This window comes from Moschus berezovskii, chromosome 10 (assembly GCF_049115385.1).
Source record: "Moschus berezovskii isolate FMDL1 chromosome 10, NW_MosBer_1.0, whole genome shotgun sequence".
NCBI classification, from domain to species: domain Eukaryota; kingdom Metazoa; phylum Chordata; class Mammalia; order Artiodactyla; family Moschidae; genus Moschus; species Moschus berezovskii.
In genome coordinates this window covers 91,055,957-91,080,872 of record NC_142469.1, presented here as the reverse complement: position 1 = coordinate 91,080,872, position 24,916 = coordinate 91,055,957, and positions in this window count along the sequence as shown.

Below are 24,916 nucleotides of genomic sequence, written 5' to 3'. Positions count from 1 at the left end.
TTAGGCATTTACTCTGAAAGCTGTCTTGTGCTATATGCTTTTCTGTTTTCTAATTTTTCAATTTGTATTTTATTTTATATTTCTGTTTTTGTCACTCCAAATTGAAAAGAGTTTGCTGGGGCTGATTCAGCCCAATAGTCACCAGAATATTTTTTTAAAGATAAATTTCCCTCGTTATTTCCTTCTTCATTCGTCTATTTTAGAAGTTGATGGCTGATGTCTCATAGCTCTCTCCAGATTGTATTTTCTATCTAAGCCAATATCTTTATGACATATGGTTAAGAATGACCTTGAGTTTTTTTAATAGATGAAGTGAAGTCTTCATTTAAAAAATTATATTAACACGTCTGCATATTTTTAAGCCTGTTGACTTTCCTCTGTCATCAGAAGCCATGTTCAGGGAACAATAAAGACTGTCATTTTAAACTGTGTGTACACAAAGCACTGGTAGTGTGCAGAAAGCCATCTGCTCTGCCCCCCAGTTTATTTCTTTTTCTATGCAGAATTATGCAAAGGCTTCAAACGATAATGTTTTATGCTACCCATTTAATCTGCTACAGTTTTCATTAACTTGACTTATGAAAAGATTACTTCTGAATGAACTAGGTGCAAAATTCTAGTGTTAGATTGATTCCCTTCCACATTCTCCTGTCATTTAAACCGGTAGCTCTTCTTCAAATGTTATACGATACATGCAGCACCTGATTATTTCAAGAAGATGGGCTATTCTATTGCTGCTTTATGCAGGGTGAATAAAATGGCACAGTAGTAACTTTTAACAATTTTTATTCTGAATAGAAATGAATGCCTAGTTTCATTATATGGACTTCCCTTTAGCCCCCACATTCTTCTTTCTTTTCTCTCCTAATCTTGATTATTGACCAGAATTAAACAATGTTTACTGGGGCTTCCCAGGTGGCACAATAAAGAATCCGGTGCCAGTGCAGGAGACCAGGGTTGGATCCCTGGGTCGGGAAGATCCCTGGAGGAGGAAATGGCAACCCACTTCAGTATTCTTGCCTGGAAAATTCCATGGACAGAGGAGCATGGTGGGCTACAGTCCGTGGGGTCCAAGACTGACATAGTCAAAAAGATCTGTTCATTTGTGAAAAGCCTTTGAGGAAAATCCCACATCTATCATCCCGTTATTAAAACAAAAGTAATAGTTTTATTTCAAATGATGAATATCAGGAAACTTAGGTTATAACAGAATCCATGTTTTTCATATGAAGCAAATGTATAGAGGTCATCAATCTTCAGAACTCATAGTCAAGAATTATGAAGAAATTTCCAAAGATGTGGAATCTTCCAACAACTAGAGTAAAGATGTGGGGAGGATCTGGGGGATGTAATATCTGAGGTCCACAGAGACTGGGGAACCTGACCTCGATTCATTCATGGCTCTTCCTGTCTTCAAATGCCCTAAATTCTCTCCTCCACTACTTCCCTCATCTGTCAAAACCACTTCCCTGATGTGGGTAGAGATATATTGACAGAGTTGTAGTAATATGTAACTAATCAGAAAATTTAGTACTCTTGCCTAGAAAATCCCATGGATGGAGGAGCCTGGTAGGTTGCAGTCCATGGAATCGCTAAGAGTTGGACACGACTGAGCGACTTCACTTTCACTTTTCACTTTCACACATTGGAGAAGGAAATGGCAACCCACTCCAGTGTTCTTGCCTGGAGAATCCCAGGGACGGGGAAGCCTGGTGGGCTGCCGTCTATGGGGTCACACAGAGTCGGACACGACTGAAGTGACCTAGCAGCAGCAGCAGCAGGACTGTTTGCGGAAATGGCACCCCACTCCAGTACTCTTGCCTGGAAAGTCCCATGGACAGAGGAGCCTGGTGAGCTGCAGTCCATGGGGTCGCGAAGAGTCGGACACGACTGAGCTACTTCACTTTCACTTTTCACTTTCACACACTGGAGAAGGAAATGGCAACCCACTCCAGTGTTCTTGCCTGGAGAATCCCAGGGACGGCAGAGCCTGGTGGGCTGCCGCCTATGGGGTCGCACAGAGTCGGACACAACTGAAGCGACAGCAGCAGCAGCAGCAGCAGAAGAGAAGAGAAGCTTTTTTTGCATCACAGAAGAGAAGCTCCTATAAACTAAAGGAATTTTCAGGGATAACCCTGGAGGAAAGCACCACTAAAAGGATTTCCAATAAACAGAATGAAGGCCAAGGAGGACAATGTATGTAAATGAGGTATTTCTGCCAGTACTTTATCTTGACTTTGGAGACTATAGAAGGTACTTGGCATATAAAGTAGTGAGTCACTTGTAGACCTGCAGTTCCTGAAGACTGCAGCACTGAACTTCCTATGATTTTATTATTAGAATTTCCTTAGAGAAATTCTACCATTAAGATCTTGTTTTGATGAAGTCATGGAATAAGAAGGATTAGAAGAGGTCTGTTTTCCTGTCTTCTGACTACTCATAATGATGATGGACAAAAGAAAACTGGTATGCTAGGCATTTTCTGAGAAGGCAATGGCAACCCACTCCAGTACTTTTGCCTGGAATATCCCATGGATGGAGGAGTCTGGTAGACTGTAGTCCATGGAGTCGCTAAGAGTCGGATACGACTGAGCGACTTCATTTTCACTTTCATGCATTGGAGAAGGAAATGGCAACCCACTCCAGTGTTCTTGCCTGGAGAATCCCAGGGACGGCGGAGCCTGGTGGCTGCTGTCTATGGGGTCTCCCAGAGTCGGACACGACTGAAGTGACTTAGCAGCAGCAGCAGCAGGCATTTTACTTTTTATAAAATGTATTTGCTTTTATTCTTAAAATGTCCACATAAAGTAGGTTCTATGGTCACCTTGTTTTACAGACAAATTAAGCTAAGATGAATTAAGCAATTTGTTCAAAATTCTTTAGGGGTAAAGACCTATATAAGTATGTGAGTTGCTGTAGCCTGAGCTGATCTTGCCTGAAAGTGCTCAAAACAAGAAAAGTGCATTTCACTTTATCATTGATTAAAAAACTTTATAGCTGGACATGACGTTTTTTCACACATTAGTCCCTTCCTCTCACCAGACAGGTAAGGCCAGAGTCAGAAATCACACAGGAAAATATCAGGCTCAAATTAGACCCCAGAAAGCTTTATATGTCAGATACCTGGCCAAGAGAACATTTTTCTCCATTTCTTTGTAGGGACCCAGCAATTCTGAAACTCTGAATGATGAGAACTGAAATTCTCAGACACTCTTTGAGAAATTTAAGGTAATTTGAACTAACACATTTTTGGTCTGCACTCACTTCTTTTTTTTATTAATTTTTTTATTTTTTCAAAAACAATTTTAGGAATCTTTACTTAAAAGCAACCTTATCTTAAAATGGAGTAACTTTGGTTTTACAAGCAGCAAGCAAAATACAGAAGCAAAAATGCATTACAGGAGCATTAAGTTCTACATTAAGTCACAGCGTCTAATCTGAAATCACACCCATAGTATCATTTTTCAGGATATCTGGGAAATAGTTATTTCCCAGGATGTCTGAACCATAGCTACTCTATTTTGACTTTTAATTGTAAAAAAAAAAATTTTTTTTAATAGCCAAAGCAGATTTCACCATTAATGACATCAGTGTTGTTCTAGGTATGAGAAGATGCAAGAATTGGAACTCATAAAACCTTTTTCTGAAAAGATCTAACTATCTGAAGGCCTGTTCTGCCAGTTTGGTTTTTTTTTTTCAGAGCACTGAGTGCCTCTTTCCTGATTTTCACCCTGAACTTCTTTCAGGGGGTGTTGAAGGTCAGCAGCTTGCAATGGTCATGATGTAATCTTTGTAGAGGCAGCTGGCAAGTACCAACTTCCAGTCATCAGGGTCCCTTCATAGCCACATATCTGACCATGTGACACCATTTCATGGCCATTGTGTCCCACGGTGCTGGGAAGGCTCATTCCCAGGTCTAGGGAAATGATGGGCCACTCAGTGTGCTAAAATTGGACCAGGCCTTGAAAGTAGCAAAAGTCTCTGGACCACTGTCTTACTAGCCTCCTGGTCCAGGAAAATATTTCCTCTTGTTGCTTTTTCCCATACCCAGAGTCACATTATTGCAATTATTGATCTCATATGGAACTGTCAGTTCAGCATTATATCACAGGCTCAGTGAAACAAGTGACATAGAAAATAATATAGCCATAGCTAGTAGTTATTAGTAATATAAGAATTATAAGTCAAGAACTTTCCTTAGATAAAGCCTGGTATACCCCAAGTCACCTGACTTCATTCATTAAATGATTATAGTCTGGTGTTAACCTCCTGGTTGTACATTATGGAGCATCCAACCTTTATCTGAAGATTGGTTACTGAGATAAGCCTTAGAAACTGACCTAGAGTGTCCTTTTTAATAACTTAATTAAATCTTTTAGCAGTATCACGTAACAAGGAACTGTCTCAGCAGTGAGTCTTAGTAAACACTAGACATTAACAAAACTAGAAACTTAATTTAACAATTTGCAAAACTTAATATTCCATGATTTTTCATTATGGAGGCCCTGTAACCAGGGAGGCTTTAACCCATCAAATAAAAAATGAGGTTTGTCAGGGAGCTGGGAAAAGCCAAGCAGCCATCTTGGATTTCCCATAGCCCTGACTCTGATTTCCAACTATTGTTTTTAATTTTCCAATTTAGAAGCAGACTGTTGCCATGGTTTAAGGACATTAGGATGGCACAAGTCTAACAGAGTTTTTGTATAAGCAGAATGAGCTTTTACATGTCTACAAACCCGACAATTGGATTAATTTCTAAAACTAGCATAGGATCAGGTCTATGGTAGAAACGTATTTGATTTATATGTGGAGGGCTAAGAAGTCAAGAAAACATTATAAATGATTATACGAATCAGGTCCAGCATCTTGGGCAAGCTGTCTACCTCTGATGTCGTCGTCTTCTCATCCTGGTGTAGTGTAGTTTTTTCTGAAAAAAGTCCTTCCATCCAGGTTGGAGACAGTCCTTTAAATTATGTCTTTTTTTTTTTAAGTCCTGGTTGCAGGTCATAAGGCATCTGATCTTCATCCAAAGATAGATCACTGAGATAAGCTTCAGAAACAAACTCAGGGTGTTCTTTAAGAATTCAATTAAATTTTACATTAATATCACATAACAGCAGGAACTATCCAAGAAATGAGTCTTACTACCTCCATTGGTAGACCACCATTAACAAACTGGGATTTAACATTTATTGAAGCATTCTTTTATCCCTAAAATCACCCTCATTTTTACCAAATATGGGGTCAGATTGCATGGATGCATGTCCTAGTTCCATCATTTAATGCTGTATGCCTTTGAGCAAATTACTTGATCTCTCTATGCCTCTGTTTCTTTATGAAATGGGAATAATAGTAACCTGTTTGGGGGGGGTATTGTAAGTATTTAACAAATTAATAAAAATCTACCAAGAGCTAAAACATAAGAGAATTAGCAGACAAGGACCTTAAAATAAGTTACTATTAATATAAATATATACTATGCATTAAAATTTTTAAGTAGAAGCATGATGACTAAAGTTAGTGCAGTGTCCTGAAATAGAAAAAGGACATCAGATAAAAACTAAGGAAGTCTGCATAAAGTATGGACTTTAGTTAATAATTATATGTTAGTACTGGTTCATTAATTATAACAAATGTACCATGCTCATATAAAATTTCAATATTAGAGGAAACTGGGAATGAGGTATAGGAAAACTTCATGTACAATCTTCCCAATTTTTCTGCAAATCTAAAACTGTTCTAAAAGTAAATTTATTTTTTGAATGAGTCTAATGAAAAAGGTCAATCCATTGAAAATTTAAATTTCCTATGCTTACCTTCCTCTCTCTCTTCTCCCAAATTCCCCCTGCCTCCCAACAAGGGACCAAGAAAAGCAGGTTCTATTTCCTCAGGGTGTTTTAGGAGGGGCTGACCTAGATAGTATATTAAAAAGCAGAGACATTACTTTGCCAACAAAGGTCCGTCTAGTCAAGGCTATGGTTTTTCCCGTGGTCATGTATGGATATGAGAGTTGGATTGTGAAGAAAGCTGATCACTGAAGAATTGATGCTTTTGAACTGTGGTGCTGGAGAAGACTCTTGAGAGTCCCTTGTACCGCAAGGAGATCCAACCAGTCCATTCTAAAGGAGATCAATCCTGGGTGTTCATTGGAAGGACTGATGCTAAAGCTGAAACTGCAATACTTTGGCCACCTCATGCAACAAGTTGACTCACTGGAAAAGACTCTGATACTGGGAAAGGTTGGGGGCGGGAGGAAAAGGGGATGACAGAGAATGAGATGGCTGGATGGCATCACCAACTCTGTAGACATGAGTTTGAGTGAACTCCGGGAGTTGGTGATGGACAGGGAGGCCTGGCATGCTGTGATTCATGGGGTTGCAGAGAGTCGGACACGACTGAGCGACTGAACTGAACTGAACTGAACTGATCTTTAAACTGTGTCTGAAGGTCTCTGGAACCTCCTGCTAAGCCAGAGTAAGTCCGTCTTCTATCTTGTTCTCTGTCCATGCCCTCCTGTAGTTGAAGGTCTCTGAGTGAAAGGTGTGTGGCTATTAATATATATATATATATATATTTGGCCATGCTATGCCATGTAGCATGTGGGATATTAGTTCCCAATCTGGGATCAAACCCATGCCCCCTGCATTGGGAATGCAGTCTTAACTACTAGACTACCAGTGAAGTCCCATGTGTCTTGTGTTTAAAGGAGCCCATAACTACACAGTGCCATGGATTCTACTCTGCCATGGCCATCCCAGAATATCGAAATTGTAAGGTACCAGGTTTTTTCTTCCATTTTAGCTTTTTCTTTAATCTATTTTGCTTTTTGTTTTATTTATGAATTGATACTGAACCCGTTTGTCCTAACATCAGTCCTGCTGAGGAGTGTCAAGCAGTTGGGGAGAAACTGAAGCTGTGAGTTTCCAAATCCTGGTCTCACCCCTTCCAAATTCCCTTCTTTCCCTACACAAATTCCTAGCTCTTCTATCTTCCTGGAGGAGTGTGCATTCCCATACACTTTTTTTTCTACCTATGGATTATGCTAAAACTCTATGTGTTGAGAGTGAAACTATGTCTTCCTGTTGTGTCAGGGAAACTTTTAAAATTTGCAGAATCTTTTGACAAACTCTGGTTTTAAAGACTGTTATCAAAGTAAGGACTCAAATGAGGTAGGTTGAACAGTGACCACCTGACTTTAGATTGGACATTTTCTGTTCTCTGAAAATTTTAAGTTGCATGATTTAGCCTTAATGCTTAGTTCAGTTGAGTCGCTCAGTCGTGTCCGACTCTTTGTGACCCTATGAATCACAGCACGCCAGGCCTCCCTGTCCATCACCAACTCCCGGAGTTCACTCAAACTCATGTCCATCGAGTCAGTGATGCCATCCAGCCATCTCATTCTCTGTCGTCCCCTTCTCCTCCCGCCCCCAACCTTTCCCAGCATCAGAGTCTTTTCCAGTGAGAAGGCACTATCAAAAAGGATAAAAAAAATAGCAGTCTGTTACTAAAAGAAAAAAATCTGAAACATATTCTACATCACACTGATAGAAAGAAATACTATTTTATTGTTAAAAATGATAGCTGAAACATGTAATTCCAGTACTTTGGAGTACTAAATAATCCATATGCTATTGGAAATTTTATAAATGCTTGCAATTTTATTATATATACTTATGTTATAATGAAATACCTGATGATATGTTTGGAGAGTTAGTCACTCAGTCATGTCCAGCTCTTTGAGACCCCGTGGACTGTAGCCTGCCAGGCGGCTCTGCCCTTGGGATTTTCCAGGTAAGGATATTTGACTGGGTTGCCATTTCCTTCACCAGATGATATGTTTAGGTAAAGCCATATTTTACGTAAGATAGTATTCAAGTTGTCATTAAAAAAGAGGTAAGCAAGTGATCCTTTAGAAACTCCTTAAACACTTTATACTTGCAAGATTCATTGCCCTAATGGATCTTAATGAAATGATTTTCACATATTCACAAAATCAACCTAAGCAGATGAACCCCACTGCAGGCAATTTTTTACTTTTAAAATTAGTCTATTTGTCTTTTCATCACTTATGAAATTGTATAGATTAGGCATTTAAGTGGTCACTGCTAGAATACTTCTGAGATGATTGATTTTGTGCCTAGAAAGCTCTGATTTTCCAAAGACGATCTTCAGTCTATGTCTTTCTCCTGAGCTCCAGCTTCTTTTTCAGCCTGCACGCTTGGATAGCTTTACTTGGCTGTCTCATAAATGACACACACACACACACACACACACACACACACATTTTTTTCCCCCAGCAACCTCAAATTACTAGTTATGGCTAGAACATGTCATGGTCTTTGACAACATGCAGACTTTCTTACATCACTGTCTCTCTCTGAATTCCCTTGCTAGAATCTCACTTATCTCTTCATGATTTACTTTAAAAGTTCCTTTAAAACTTAGTCCAGTGAACCTTTTTTTTTTTTAATCTCCCTATTCTCTTCTCCTTCAAAGAAATGTAAGGACTTTTTTCCATATTTCTCTCAAGGTGTGTGGGATCCTGGAAAGTGGAAGTTCTGACTTTTTTGCCTGCAAATAAATCATTGTGTTAGACTGGTAAGTGTGTGACTGTGCGTGTGTGTGTGCGTGCATACATATGTGTGTGTGTCTTGTGGAGATTCATGTGTTTGGAGGCACCTGTTAGCCACTGGTCAAGATGAGTAGAAATAAGACAGAAGTGATTCACGTCTCTGTACGACAGAGTAATAAGTATTTGCAGATTGTGTTCTGACTGTTAGAAATAGTTTGGAAGTTTATAGAGTGGTCTTGAAGGAATAAGGTGACCAACAGCACAGCAAGAAATCAGGTCTAAGGAAAATGACCAGAGACACGAAGCTACTTTTCTGAACAGTGATGTAATTTTATTTTTAAATAATTTTCTTTGCAATGTTACTACCAAATCTTCAGTGAAATTGAAGTTGGTGGTGCCTTGGGAGAATAGGAGAAGCCTGGATGATTAGCAGTAAAGCTATGCAGACAGGAATCAGCAAGCGAGTGAAGTGCAGAGCAGGCTTACCAAAGACAGGAAAACAGTAACAAAAGTGTGAGCTCAGTATACAAAAATCTATTGCATTTCCCTAATAATAAATCAACAGAAAGAGAATAAAGCCATCTCATTTATAACTGCATCAAAAAAATAAAATACCTTGAAATAAATTTAACTGAGATGAAAGCCCTGTTTAAAAAAATTTTTTTTGAGATGTCCAAGATAATGCAAAGAATTTCTGAATGTCTGGAAATTTTACAAAGCATGCTAGAGTTTTCACAAAAGTTGAGATGAAGTGTAAAATAATTGTATTGGGTGTTAAAGGAAAAGATGCCCCAAGAATGTTAGAGGATTTGAGAAGATTCTACTCTTGCAGAGTTTAAACAAGTTTAGCATTGACATTAAAAAATAATATATTAAATTACATTTTTTATGATGCCAAAATGACACTGTTTACCAATTAAAATTTTTCTTTCCTCTTAGGAGATATGAGACTGTTTCATTGTTTTTAAGGTTGACATCTCTAAAAGAGCCACACTTCTAGAGAGAAACAGACCTGATTCAAGCACCTACTATAAGGTGAGGCTTTTCCAGTTCACGTGTTTAGGGCACCCAAATTTCATAAGTTTATTTAGCAATACTGAGGGAATTATTTACCCTGGGATTTATGATGATAATAACTAAATCAAGGGAACTAAGTATTTATCTTAAATATATATTATATTAAAATATATATTAAAATTGATGAAAACCAAAGTCAAAGAAAAAATCTTAGAAGCAGGCAGAGGGCAGCAAAAGACACATTAACATTTAAATAAAAACGAGTCTGAGCTGACTTTTCCAGAAAAATTATGGAGACCATAAAACAATGAATCATAAATTTTAAATGCAGAAAGGAATTAGCTATTAACTTCGGGAGAACATCCTTCAAATTAAGGCACACCAAAGATACTTTTAAAGGCTTCCCTGGTAGCTCAGCTGGTAAAGAATCTGCCTGCAATGTGGGAAACCTGGGTTGGATCCCTGGGTTGGAAAGATTCCCTGGAGAAGGGAATGGCAACCCACTTCATTATTCTTGTCTGAAGAATCCGCATGGACAGAGGAGCCTGGTGGGCTACAGTCCATGGGGTCATAAAAGGTCAGTCACAGCAGAGCAACTAAGCACAGCACAGCACAAAGATACATTTAAGCAAGAAAAATTTGAGAGAATCATTACCAGTATTCTCTCTCTCACACACACACACACACACACACACACACACAATTACAGGAAGTTCTTCAGCTAGAAAAAAAAATTATTAATATTAGATTTAGAAGAACAGAAATACATGGTTTGCCTTTCTTGGGGTTCACAGAACTTCTCCAACCTGTGGACTGTTGTTTTGTTTGGTTTTGAAAGCATCCTTAGCTATTGTGTGTGCTCAGTTACCTCAGTCATGTCTGACTCTTTGCAACCCCATGGACTTAGCCTGACAGGTGCCTCCGTCCGTGGGATTCTCCAGGACATGGGAATAAGTTGCCATTTCCTCCTTCAGGGGGTCTTCCCAACCCAGGGGTTGAAATTGTCTTCTGTGCCTCCTGCCTTGAGGCAGATTCCTTACCCACTGAGTCACCAATATCTCATCAATTACTGTCTACCTTTTAACATTCTCCCCTCTTCCTGGGATTCTAATTGCACGTATATTAGTCCTTTAAACTTTCTCTCAGGTGGCTTAAGACATTTTCCATATTTTCATCTTTTTTGCCATGCTTTATTCTGTATGTTTTCTAATCACTTGGTTTTGAGTTCAAAATTCTCAATTCTGGTACACCTAATTTACTATTAAACTATTACCCTCTTTTTTAAATATACTTTTTAATGGAAGGATAATTGCTTTACAGAATTTTGTTGTTTTCTGTCAAATCTCAACATGAATCAGCCATAGGTATACATAGACGCCCTTCTTTCTGAACTTCCCTCTCATCTCCCTCCCCATCCCACTTCTCTGGATTGATATACAGCCCCTGTTTGAGTTTCCTGAGATGTACAGCAAATTCCTGTTGGCTATCTATTTTACATATGGTAATGTAAGCTTCCATGTTACTCCCTCCATACATCTCATCCTCTCCTCCTCTATCCCCATGCCCATAATTCTATTGCCTACATCTGTTTCTCCACTGCTGCCCTGCAAATAAATTCTTCAGTGGCATTTTTCTAGATTCCATATATATGCATTCAGTTCAGTTCAGTTCAGTCACTCAGGTGTGTCCGACTCTTTAGTATATGATATTTATCTTTTTCTTTGTGACTCGCTTCACTCTGTATAATAGGCTCTAGGTTCATCCACCCCATTAGAATGGACTCAAATGCATTCCTTTTTATGGCTGAGTAATGTTTCAATGTGTATATGTACCACAACTTCCTTATCCATTCGTCTGTCAATGGACATTTAGGTTACCTCCATGTCCTAGCTATTGTAAATAGTGCTGCAATGAACAATGGGATACATGTTTCTTTTTCAATTTTGGTTTCCTCAGGGTATATGGATAGAAGTGGGGTTGCTGGATCATATGGTGCTTTTACTCCTAGTTTTTTAAGGAATCTCCATACCATCTTCCATAGTCACTGTATCAATTTACATCCCCACCAACAGTGCAAGTTCAGTTCAGTCGCTAAGTCGTGTCTGACTCTTTGTGACCCCATGTACTGTAGCACGCCAGGCTTCCTTGTCCATCACTAACTCCCAAAGCTTACTCAAACTCATGTCCATTGTGTCATTGATGCCATTCAAAACATCTCATTCTTTGTCATCCCATTCTCCCGTCTGCAATTTTTCCCAGCATCAGGGTCTTTGCTAGTAAGTCAGTTCTTACCATCACGTGGCCAAAGGATTGGAGTTTCAGCTTTGGCATCAGTCCTTCCAATGAATATCCAGGACGGATTTCCTTTAAGATGGACTGGTTGGATCTCCTTGCTGTCCAAGGGACTCTCAAGAGTATTCACCAACACCACAGTTCAAAAGCATGAATTCTTTGGCACTCAGCTTTCTTTACAGTCCAACTCTCACATACATACATGACTACTGGAAAAACCATTGCTTTGACTAGATGGACATTTGTTGGCAAAGTAATGTCTCTGATTTTTAATATGCTATCTAGGTTGGTCATAACTTTCCTTCCAAGGAGTAAATGTCTTTTAATTTCATGGCTGCAGAAACCATCTGCAGTGATTTTGGATCCTAGAAAAATAAACTCAGCCACTGTTTCCACTGTTTCCACATCTATTTGCCATGAAGTGATGGGACTACATGCCATGATCTTAGTTTTCTGAATGTTGAGTTTTAAGCCAACTTTTTCACTCTCCTCTTTCACTTTCATTAAGAGGCTCTTTAGTTCTTCTTCACTTTCTGCCATAAGGGTGGTGTCATCTGCATATCTGAGGTTATTGATATTTATCCTGGCAATCTTGATTCTAGTTGGTACTTCTTCCAGCCCAGCATTTCTCATGATGTACACTGCATATAAGTTAAATAAGCAAGGTGACAATGCCTTGAAGTACTCCTTTCCCTATTTGGGTCAGTCTGTTGTTCCATGCCCAGTTCTAACTGTTACTTCTTGACCTGTATACAGATTCTCAGGAGGCAGGTCAGGTGGTCTGGTATACCCGTCTCTTTCAGAATTTTCCACAATTTGTTATGATCCACATAGTCAAAGGCTTTAACATGGTCAATAAAACAGAAGCAGATGTTTTCCTGGAACTCTCTTGCTTTTCAATGATCCAAAGTATGTTGGCAATTTGATCTCTAGTTCCTCCACCTTTTCAAAACCCAGCTTGAACATCTGGAAGTTCATGGTTCACATACTGTTGAAGCCTCACTTGGAGAATTTTGAGCACTATTTTGATAGCTTGTGAGATGACTGCAATATTGCAGTAGTTTGAGCATTCCTTGGCATTGCCTTTCTTTGGGATTGGAATGAAAACTGACCTTTTGCATTCCTGTGGCCACTGCTGAGTTTTCTAAATTTGCTGGCATATTGAGTGCAGCATTTTCACAGCATCATCTTTTAGGATTTGAACTACCTCAAATGGAATTCCATCACCCCCGTGAGCTTTGTCCGTAGTGATGCTTCCTAAGGCCCAGTTGACTTTGCATTCCAGGATGTCTTGTTCTAGGTGACTGATCACACCACTGTTGATTATCTGGGTGAAGATCTTTTTGTATAGTTATTCTGTGTATTCTTGCCACCTCTTCTTTATATCTTCTGCTTCTGTTAGGTCCATACCATTTCTGTCTTTTATTGAGCCCATCTTTGCATGAAATGTCCCCTTGGTATCTCTAATTTTCTTGAGGAGATCTCTAGTCTTTTCCATTCTATTGTTTTCCTCTATTTCTTTGCATTGATCACTGAGGAAGGCTTTCTTATCTCTCCTTGATATTCTTTGGAACTCTACATTTAGATGCTTATATCTTCCCTTTTCTCCTTTGCTTTTCACTTCTCTTCTTTTCACAGCTATTTGTAAGGCCTCCTCAGACAACCATTTTGCCTTTTGCACTTCTTTTTCTTGGACATGGTCTTGATCACTGCCTTCTGTACACTGTCATGAACCTCTGTCAACAGTTCTTCAGGCAGTTTGCCTATCAGATTTAATCCCTTGAATCTATTTGTCACTTCCACTGTATAATTGTAAGGGATATGATTTAGGTCATACTTGAATGGTCTAGAGGTTTTCCCTATTTTCTTCAATTTAAGTCAGAATTTGGCAATAAGGAGTTCATGATCTGAGCCAGTCAGCTCCAGGTCTTGTTTTTGCTGACTGTATAGAGCTTCTCCATCTTTGGCTGCAAAGAATATAATCAATCTGATTTCAGTGTTGACCATCTGGTGATGTCCACGTGTAGAGTCTTCTCTTGTGTTGTTTGAAGAGGATGCTTGCTATGACCAGTGCGTTCTTTTGGCAAAACTCTATTAGCCTTTGCCCTGTTTCATTCTGTACTCCAAGGCCAAATTTACCTGTCACTTCAGGTAATTTTTGAGTTCCTACTTTTGTATTCCAGTCCCCTATTATGAAAAGGACATTTTTCTTCGGTGTTAGTTCTAGAATATCTTGCAGGTCTTCATAGAACTGTTCAACTTCAGGTTCATCAGCATTACTGGTCAGGGAATAGACTCAGATAATTGTGATATTGAACGGTTTGCCTTGGAAACAAACATAGATCATTCTGTCATTTTTGAGATTGCTTCCAAGTACAGTATTTAAGACTTTCATTAACTATGATGGCTACTCCATTTCTTCTAAGGGATTCTTGCCCTCAGTAGTTGATATATTGGTCATCTGAGTTAAAATTCACCCTTTCCGTTCCATGTTAGTTCTCTGATTCCTAAAATGTCGATGTTCACTCTCGCCGTTTCCTGTTTCACCACTTCCAATTTGCCTTGATTCATGGACCTAACATTCCAGGTTCCTATGCAATATTGCTCTTTATAGCATCGAACTTTACTTCAGTCACCAGTCACATCCACAACTGGGTGTTATTTTTCTCTTCATTCTTTCCGGAGTTATTTCTCCACTGATCTCCAGGAGCATCTTGGGTACCTACTGACCTGGGGAGTTCATCTTTCAGTGCCCTATCTTTTTGCCTTTTCATACTGTTCATGGGGTTCTCAAGGCAAGAGTACTGAAGTTGTTTGCCATTCCCTTCTCCAGTGGACCACATTTTGTCAGAACTCTCCACCATGACCTGTCAATCTTGGGTGGCCGTACATGGCATGGCTCATAGTTTCATTGAGTTAGACAAAGCTGTGGTCCATGTGGTCAGTTTGGTTAGTTTTCTACGATTGTGGTTTTCATTCTGTCTGCCCTGTGATGGAGAAGGACAAGAAGATTATGGAAGTATACTGATGGGAGAGACTGACTGAAGGGGAAAGTGGGTATTGTTCTGATAGGCAGGGCCACGCTCAGTACTTCTTTAATCCTATTTTCTGTTGATAGGCAGGGCTGTGTTCCTTCCCTGTTGTTTGACCTGAGGCCAAACTATGTTGGAGCTAATGAAGATAATGGCAGCCTCCTTCAAAAAGTCCCCTGCACATACTGCTGCATTCAATGCCCCTAACCCTGCGGCAGGTAACCGCTGATCCACACCCCCACCAGAGACTCCTGGACACTCACTGGCAAGACTGGGTCAGTTTCTTGTGGGGTCACTGCTCCTTTCTCCTGGGTCCTGGTCTGCACAAGGCTTTGTTTGTGCTCTCCAAGGGTCTGTTTCCCAGTGCTGTGTAAGTTCTGGTGGCTCTATGGTGGGGTTTTCCTTTGGCTCTGTCTCTTCATTCTTTCAACCTTTCTTGACAACCTCCTACAAGAGGGCTTATGCCATGCCCAGGTCTGCTGCACCCACAGCCCCTGCCCCTGCAGCAGCCCACTGTTGACCGATACCTCCACAGTAGACATTCAAACACAGTTCTGTCTCAGTCTCTGCAGGATCTCTGGATCCTGGTACGCACAAGGTTTGTTTGAGCCCTCTGAGTGTCTCTGCTGGGTATGGGGTTTGATTATAAACGTGATTTTGCCCCCCCACCATCTTGCTCGGGCTTCTCCTTTGCCCTTGGATGTGGGATATCTCCTCAAAGTCACTCCAGTGCCATGCTGCCACCGCTCCAGTGCTGAGCAGCTGCTGCTCCTGTGCAAGAGCATTCCCTTTTCTTCACACCCTCTCCACCATTTATTGCTTTTAGACTTTTTGATGATGGCCATTCTGACCAGTGTGAGGTGAAACCTCATTGTGGTTTTGATTTGCATTTTTCTAATAATGAACGATGTTGAGCATCTTTTCATGTGTTTGTTAGCCATCTGTATGTCTTCTTTGGAGAAATGTCTGTTTAGGTCTTTTCCCCACTTTTTGATTAGATCGTTTGTTTTTCTGGTATTGAGTATGAGCTGCTTGTATATTTTGGAAATTAATCCTTTGTCAGTTGTTTCATTTGCTATTATTTTCTCCCATTCTGAGGGTTGTCTTTTCACCTTGCTTATGGTTTCCTTTGCTGTGCAAAAGCTTTTAGGTTTAATCAGGTCCCACTTGTTTATTTGTTTTTATTTCCATTACTCTTGGAGGTGGGTCATAGAGGATCTTGCTTTGATTTATGTCATCAAGTGTTCTATCTATGTTTTCCTCTAAGAGTTTTATAGTTTCTGGTCTTACATGTAGGTCTTTAATACATTTTGAGTTTATCTTTGTATATGGTGTTTGAAAGTGTTCTAATTTAATTCTTTTACACGTAGCTGTCCAGTTTCCCCAGTACCACTTATTGAAGAGGCTATCTTTGCCCCGTTGTATATTCTTCCCTCCTTTGTCAAAAATAAGGTACCCATAGGTGCATGGGTTTATTTCTGGGCTTTCTATCTTGTCCCATTGGTCTATATTTCTGTTTTTGTGCCAGTACCATACCATCTTGATGACTGTAGCTTTGTAGTATAATCTGAAGTCAGGAAGGTTGATTCCTCCAGCTCCTTTCTTCTTTCTCAAGACTGCGTTTGCTATTTGGGGTCTTTTGTTTCCATATGAATTGTGAAATTTTTTGTTCTACTTCTGTGAGAAATGCCAAAGGTAATTTGATAGGGATCACATTGAATCTGTAAACTGCATTTGGTAGTATAGTCATTTTTAAAATGTTGATTCTTCCTACCCAGGAACATGGGCTATCTCTCCATCTGTTTATGTCATCTTTGATTTCTTTCATTAGTGTCTTATAATTTTTGGTGTACAGTTCTTTTATCTCCTTCAGTTCAGTTCAGTCACTCAGTCGTGTCCAACTCTTTGCAACCCCATGAATCACAGCACGCCAGGCCTCCCTGTCCATCACCAACTCCCAGAGTTCACTCAAACTCATCTCCATCGAGTCGGTGATGCCATCCAGCCATCTCATTCTCTGTCGTCCCCTTCTCCTCCCGCCCCCAATCCTTCCCAGCATCAGAGTCTTTTCCAGTGAGTCAACTCGTCATATGAGGTGGCCAAAGTATTGCAGTTTCAGCTTTGACATCAGTCCTTCCAATGAACACCCAGGACTGATCTCTTTTAGAATGGACTGGTTGGATCTCCTTGAAGTCCAAGGGACTCTCAAGAGTCTTCTCCAACACCACAGTTCAAAAGCATCAATTCTTCAGTGATCAGCTTTCTTCACAGTCCAACTCTCACATCCATACATGACCACAGGAAAAACCATAGCCTTGACTAGACGGACTTCTGTTGGCAAAGTAATGTCTCTGCTTTTTGATATACTATCTAGGTTGGTCATAACTTTCCTTCCAAGGAGGAAGCGTCTTTTAATTTCATGGCTGCAATCAGCATCCGGAGTGATTTTGGAGCCCAAAAAAATAAAGTCTGACACTATTTCCACTGTTTCCCCATCTATTTCCCATAAAGTGATGGGACCAGATGTCATGATCTTTGTTTTCTGAATGTTGAGCTTCAAGTCAACCTTTTCACTCTCCTCTTTCACTTTCATCAAGAGGCTCATCAAGAACTGAAGTTCTCTTCAGTTTCTGCCATAAGGGTGGTGTCATCTGCATATATGAGGTTATTGATATTTCTCCTGGCAATCTTGATTCCAGCTTGTGCTTCTTCCAGCCCAGCATTCCTCATGATGTACTCTGCATATAAGTTAAATAAGCAGGGTGACAGTATAAGCCTTGACATACTCCTTTTCTTATTTGGAACCAGTCTGTTGTTCCATGTCCTGTTCTAACTGTTGCTTCCTGACCTGCATACAGGTTTCTCCTTAGGTAAGTTTATTCCTAGATATTTAATTCTTTTTGATAAAATGGTGAATGGGATTGATTCATTTCTCTTTCTGATTTTTCACTGTTAGTATATAGAAATGCAAGTGATTTCTGTGTATTGATTTCATATCCTGCAACTTTGCTAAATTCATTGATTAGCTCTAGTAATTTTCTGATAATATCTTCAGGGTTTTCTGTATCATGTCATCTGCAGACAGTGAGAGCTTTATTTCTTCTTTTCCGATCTGGATTCCTTTTATTTCTTTTCCTTCTCTGATTGCTGTAGCTAGGACTTACAAAACTATGTTTAATGATAGTGGTGAAAGTGGCCACTCTTGTCTTGTTCCTGATCTTAAGGGGAATGCTTTCAGTTTTTCACCATTGAGAATAATGTTTGCTGTAGGCTTATCATATGTGGCCTTTACTATGTTGAGTTAGGTTCTTTCTAGACCTATATTTTGAAGAGTTTTAATCATAAATGGGTGCTGAATTTTGTCAAAGGCTTTTTCTGCATCTATTGAGATGATCATATGCTTTTTATCTTTCAATATGCTAATATGGTGTATCACATTGATTGATTTGTATGTATTGAAGAATACTTGCATCTCTGGAATAAAACCAACTTGATCATGGTGTGTGAACTTTTTAATGTGTTGTTGAATTCTGTTTGCTAAAATTTTGTTAAGGATTTTTGCATCTATTTTCATCAGTGATATTGGCCTCTGGTTTTCTTTTTGAGTATGTGTGGTCTTTGTATCAGCGGTCTTTGTATGTGTGGTTTTGGTATCAGTGTGATGGTAGTCTTGTAGAATTAGTTTGGAAGTGTTCCTTCCTCTGCAATTGTTTGAAAGAGTTTTAGAAGGATAGGAATTGGCTCTTCTCTAAATGTTTGATAGAATTCTCCTGTGAAGCCATCTGGTCCTGGGCTTTTGTTTTTTGGGAGATTTTTGATCACGGCTTGCTATTTCAGTGCTTGTAATTAGGTTGTTCATAATTTCTATTTCTTCCTGGTTTAGTCTTAGAAGATTGAACTTTTCTAAGAATCTGTCCATTTCTTCCAGGCTATCCAGGTTAATGCCATATAATTGTTCATGTTCAGTTCAGTTGCTCAGTAGTGTCCGACTCTTTGCTCATGTTAGTCTCTTATAATCCTTTGTATTTCTGCATTGTCTGTTGCAACCTCTCCTTTTTCATTTCTAATTTTGTTGATTTTATCCTTTTCTCTTTTTCTTGATGAGGCTGGCTAAAAGTTTGTCAATTTTGTTTATCTTCTCAGAGAACCAGCTTTTAGTTTTATTAATCTTTACTATTGTTTGTTTTATTGCCTTCTCATTTATTTCTGCTCTGATATTTATGATTTCTTTCCTTCTGCTAATTCTGTTTTTGTTGTTGTTGTTCTTCTTCTTTTTCCAGTTGTTTTAGGTGTAAAGTTATGCTGTCTATCTGATGTTTTCCTTGTTACTTGAGGTAGGATTATATTGCTATAAACTTCCCTCTTAGAACTGCTTTTGCTGCATCCCATAGGTTTAGAGTTGTTGTGTTTTCATTGACATTTATTTCTAGAATTTTTTGATTTCTTCAGTAGTCTGTTGTTATTTAGAAATGTATTGTTTAATCTCCATGTGTTTGTGTATTTTACAGTCTTTTTCTTGTAACTGATTTCTAGTCTCATAGCACTGTGATCAGAAAAGATGCTTGATACAATTCCAATTTTCATAAGTTTACTGAGGTTTGATTTGTGACCCAAGATGTGGTCTATCCTGGAGGATGTTCCATGCGCACTTGAGAGGAAGGTGCATTCTTCTGCATTTGGAGGGAATGTCCTGAAGGTATCAGTGAGGTCCATCTCATATAATGTCATTTAAGACTTGTGTTTCCTTATTAATTTTCCGTTTTGATGATCTGTCCATTGGTGTGAGTGGGGTGTTGAAGTCTCCTACTATTATTGTATTACTGTCAGTTTCTCCTTGTATGTCTGTTAGTGTTTGTCTTACATGCTGAGGTGGCCCTATGTGGGGTACATAGATATTTACAGTGTTATGTCTTCCTCTTGGATTGATCCCTTGATCACTATGTACTGTCTTTTCTTTCTCTTGTATTTCTTGACTACATAAATCCCTTTAACATTTGTTGTAAAGCTGGTTTGTTGGTACTGAATTCTCTTAACTTTTGCTTGTCTGAAAAGTTTTTGATTTCTCCATCAATTTTGAATGAGATCCTTGCTGGGTAGAGTAATATTTTTTGTAGATTTTTCCCTTTCAGTACTTTAAATATATCCTGCCATTCCCTTCCAGCCTGCAGAGTTTCTGCTGAAAGATCAGCTGTTAAGTGTATTGGGTTTCCCTTGTATATTACTTGTTGCTTTTCCTTTGCTGCTGCTAATATTCTTTCTTTGTGTTTAATTTTTATTAGTTTGATTAGTATGTGTCTTGGTATGTGTCTCCTTGAGTGTATCCTGTCTGGGACTCTTTGTGCCTCTGGAACTTGATTGACTATTTCCTTTTCCATGTTGGGGAAATTTTCAACTATAATCTCTTAAAAAATGTTCTCATACCCTTTCTTTTTCTCTTCTTCTTCTGGGACCCCTATAATTTGAATATTAGTGTATTTGATATTGTCCCAGAAATCTCTGAAACTATCCTCATTTCTTTTCATTCTTTTTACTTTATCCTGTTCTTCAGAAATTATTTCCACTATTTTATCTTTCAGCCCACTGATTTGTTCTTCTGCTTCAGATATTCTGCTATTGATTCCTTCTAGAGTATTTTTAATTTCAGTAACTCTGTTGTTTGTCTTTGTATGTTTATTCTTTAATTCTTCCAGGTTTTGTTGATTGATTCTTGTATTTTCTCCATTCTGTTTTCAAGGTTTTTGATCTTTGTTATCATTATTCTGAATTCTTTTTCAGGCAGTTTACCTATTTCCTCATTTACTTGGACTTCTATGTTTCTAGTTTATTTATTCATTTGTGCAGTATTTCTTTACCTTTTCATTATTTTTTAAAATATTTGTTGTGTTTGAGGTTTCCTTTTCCTAGGTTTCAAGGTTGAATTCTTTCTTCCTTTTGGTTTCTGCCCTCCTAAGGTTGGTGCAGTGGTTTGTGTAAGCTTCATTTAGGGTAAGATTTATGCTGAGTTTTTTGTGTTTTTCCTCCAATGGGCAAGGCTGAGTGAGGTGGTATTCTTGTCTGTTGAGGGTTGGGTTTGTATTTTTGTTTTGTTTGTTGTTTGGATGAGGCATCCTGCACAGGGTGCTACTGGTGGTTGGGTGATGCCAGGTCTTGTATTCAAGTGGTTTTCTTTGGGGGAGTTCTCACTATTTGATACTCCCTAGGGGTAGTTCTCTGGTAGTCTATGGTCTTGGAGTCAGTGCTCCCACTCCAAAGGCTCAGGGCTTGGCCTCTGGTCAGGAACGAAGATTCCACAGGTGGTTTGTTATGGCATTAAGTGAGGTTAAAACATATATCCAAAAACAAGAAACCAAAGATGAACCCCAGAAAAATAGCAGTTATAAAATCAGGCAAATAATAATTAAAATAATGGAATATATACATATACATCCATAAGCAAAATTGAAATAGTCCAACAAAAATAAAGTACAATATATTGACCCAAGAAACAAAGGAAACCAAAAATTATATCTACCAGTTAAGAAGAAAACTAACTAAAGCACAAATTGGGAAATAAAACTAAAGCAAGGTGCCAAGTGGGAAATAAAGCATGAAAACAAAATTAACAAATATGTTGAGAGGAAAGGAAAGAAAGAAAATAAAGAAAGAATAGATATGCAAAGTTTTATAAAGGTAGATAAAGATTTATATACATTAAAGACTAACTGCAAGGGGAAAAGAACAGTAAGGAAAGCAAACAAAGGAATAAATGTAGAAAAAACAATAATAGGCTTAAAAATTAATATTAAAAATTTTAAAAAGAGAAAAAAGTGAAGAGGAAAGAAAAAAATAAAAAGGAAAACTCCACGAAACTACAAAAGCTCAACGTAGAGGCAGAGGTTTATAGCAACAATAAAAAGTGTGGTTAAAGAAAAAACTCAAAAGCTTAATTAGATTTCATAGTGTCAATAAATTGATAACTACAACCAGGGGGTCAGGGGAAGGAAAAAAGAAAAAACCAAAAAACAAAAGAAACCTTCAGAACAAGTCAAAACATAAGAATACTAAATGTTTTTCTTGAGTCACTGCTGTCACGGTCCTTTTCGTCTCTGGGAATCACAGTCCACCTCACCTCCCCAGGATGCCCTCCAACACTGTACTGGTCTCTGGATATGCTGTGGGGGCAGCTCAGATTCTAATCTGGCCCTACTCCTGTGTGTTCTTGCCTCCAATGTCCACAGCTTTCAGACATTGTGCGTTTTCTTTTGTGGGAGCTTTCAATGTCCTTTTATGTATTCTATAGACACAGAATGTGCCTAGTTGATCATATTGATTTAATCTGCAGCTTGTACAGCTGGTGGGAAGGTTTTGGGTCTTCTTCCTTAGCCACACTGCCCCTGGGTTTCAACTGTGGTTTTATTTCCACCTCTGCATGTGGGTTATTCACTGGGGTTTGCCCCTGAGGCTGCCCTGGAAGACTTGGGTCTGCCCCAGTGAGGGCCAGGTGTGGAGGTGGTGCAACTGCTTGGGTTGCAAGGGTTTTGGCAGCAACAGGTACTCAGGGGAGTTGGCGGCTAGGGCAGCAGCAGCAGCAACAGCGGAAGGGTATGGCAACCAGTATTGGCCAATACACTCCAGTATTCTTGCCTGGAGACAGCCCCCCTACCCCCAACTGACAGAGAACCCTGGCAGGCCACAGTCCACAGGGTTGCAGTGTTGAACACAACCGAAGCGACCCCAAGTGTATAGTCGCAAGACCCTTTTTTTTTTGCCTGTGGCAGCTCTGCCCCAGTGAGGGTTGAGCGTGAAGGTAGTACAGCTGCTTGAGTTGCAGATTACCCTGGCTGTGCCAAGTGTGCAGGGATACGGACTGCCTCCACCACAGGAGTTATGGACTTATCAGAGTCTTTTTTGGACCCTCTGGTAGCTGGTGATCAGAAAGCCTCTTTGGCTAGTTTTTCTCTGTTCAGGTACTTAGAGGGCCCCAGGCAAGGGAGCTTCTCTGTTCAGCATGTCAGGCACAGAGAGGAACTGCCCTGGCTGGAGTCCTAACTCTGTAGTTCCCTGTGTCAGGCGCTTGACAGGCCAGCCTCTCTATTGTTCAGCTGGCAATGCTGGCATGTGGGAAAAGAGGCTATGGTGATGCTACGTGTGACTCAGCAGTATTGCTTGCTTCCATGGCTGTCTGGCTTTCCTCCACAGTCATTCCCCACCACATTCTCCTCCTTCACATCGCCTCAGTCCATGTCTCCACAGTCAGCAGCAGCCCTCACCCTGGGATTGCTCTGCAATCCCTAAGCTCCAGTTCCCAGACACTGAGCCTTCTAGGGGACCTGCATCCCTGTCCAGGGTATGTATGGCTGCGGCAGGGGCTGTCTGATTCTCATTCCATTTAGACTGTCACAGATCAGCTGTTTCAGCCTTCAGTGTTTCTCCTCTGACTCAGACAATTGCCCCGCTGTGGGGATCGGACCCCTACTTCAGTTCCCCTACCTGTCAAGGGCAGGTCCAGTCCTAGTAACAGTCTTGTTTTCCCCCCTAGTTCCTTTGTCCTATCAAGTTTTGTGAGGTTCTGTATAATCTTTTCGGCTGGTCAGGCACTCCTGTCTGCTCTCAGCTGGTGTTCTGCATGTACTTCTGTGTCTGAAGATGTACTCCTGATGTATCTGTGGAGAGAGATGTAGCCCATATCCATCTACTTCACCATCTTGTTCTCTAAACTCTTATCATCTTAAAGAGATTTTTTAATGTCCATTGTTATATTTTAAAATATTTTATTTTCTTATAGTTCAATTTTCTATTGATTTTCTCGATCTTGACAGTCCCCATCTTGTCAGTTCAGTTCAGTTCAGTTCAGTCACTCAGTCGTGTCTGACTCTTTGTGTCCATGAGTGCAGCACACCAGGCCTCCCTGTCCATCACCAACTCCCGGAGTTTACCCAAACTCATGTCCATTGAGTCTGTGATGCCATCAAACCATCTCATCCTCTGTCATCCCCTTCTCCTCCCACCTTCCATCTTTTCCAGGGTCTTTTCAAATGCATCAGCTCTTTGCATCAGGTGACCAAAGTACTGGAGTTGCAGCTTCAACCTCAGTCCTCCCAATGAATATTCAGGACTGATTTCCTTTAGGATGGACAGGTTGGATCTCCTTGCAGTCCAAAGGACTCTCTCTCAAGAGTCTTCTCCAACATCACAGTTTAAAAGCATCAATTCTTCAGTGCTCAGCTTTCTTTATAGTCCAAATTTCACATCCATACATGACTACTGGAAAAACCATAGCCTTGACTACGTGGACCTTTGTTGGCAAAGTAATGTCTCTGCTTTTTAATATGCTGTCTAAGTTGGTCATAACTTTCCTTCTAAGGAGTCTTTTAATTTCCTAGCTGCAGTCACCATCTGCCGTGATTTTGAAACCCCCCAAAATAAAGTCTATCACTGTTTCCACTGTTTCCCCATCTATTTGCCATGAAGTGATGGGACCAGATGCCATGATCCATCTTGTCACTGCCTTTTAATCTTGCATTGAATACATTAACCAATTATTTTAATGTTTTAAAATGATAACTCTGGATATCTATGTCTCTTATAGATCTTTTTTTATGATGGTCTTTTCCTCTTGGTTTTTGGTCAGTTATTCTTGTGGTATGCTTGATCAATTTTTGATTTAATGACATAATTTGTATAAAATATACCTTATGTATATTGAAGCTCTTGTTGACATTATCTTTTTACATAGAGAATGAAATTTTGCTTTCAGGAAAGCTATTAGAGTAGGGTCAGGTCATATAGGATTCAAAACTGGATTTCACTCTTTTGTGAGGGCTAGTCTATTTCTAGTTGGATCTTATTCTTACGGTGTAGACTTTTCAGGCTCCGAACTGGAAACTAGGATATGCTTGGTTGGTCTTAAGCTGTAGATTTTGTTTTTATGGTCCCTCAAGATTGCCAGACTCTCTGCTCATCTTGCTAATTTATTACCCACGACATTCTGCTTGTCCTCTTAGCTTCTCTAACACAAGGCACT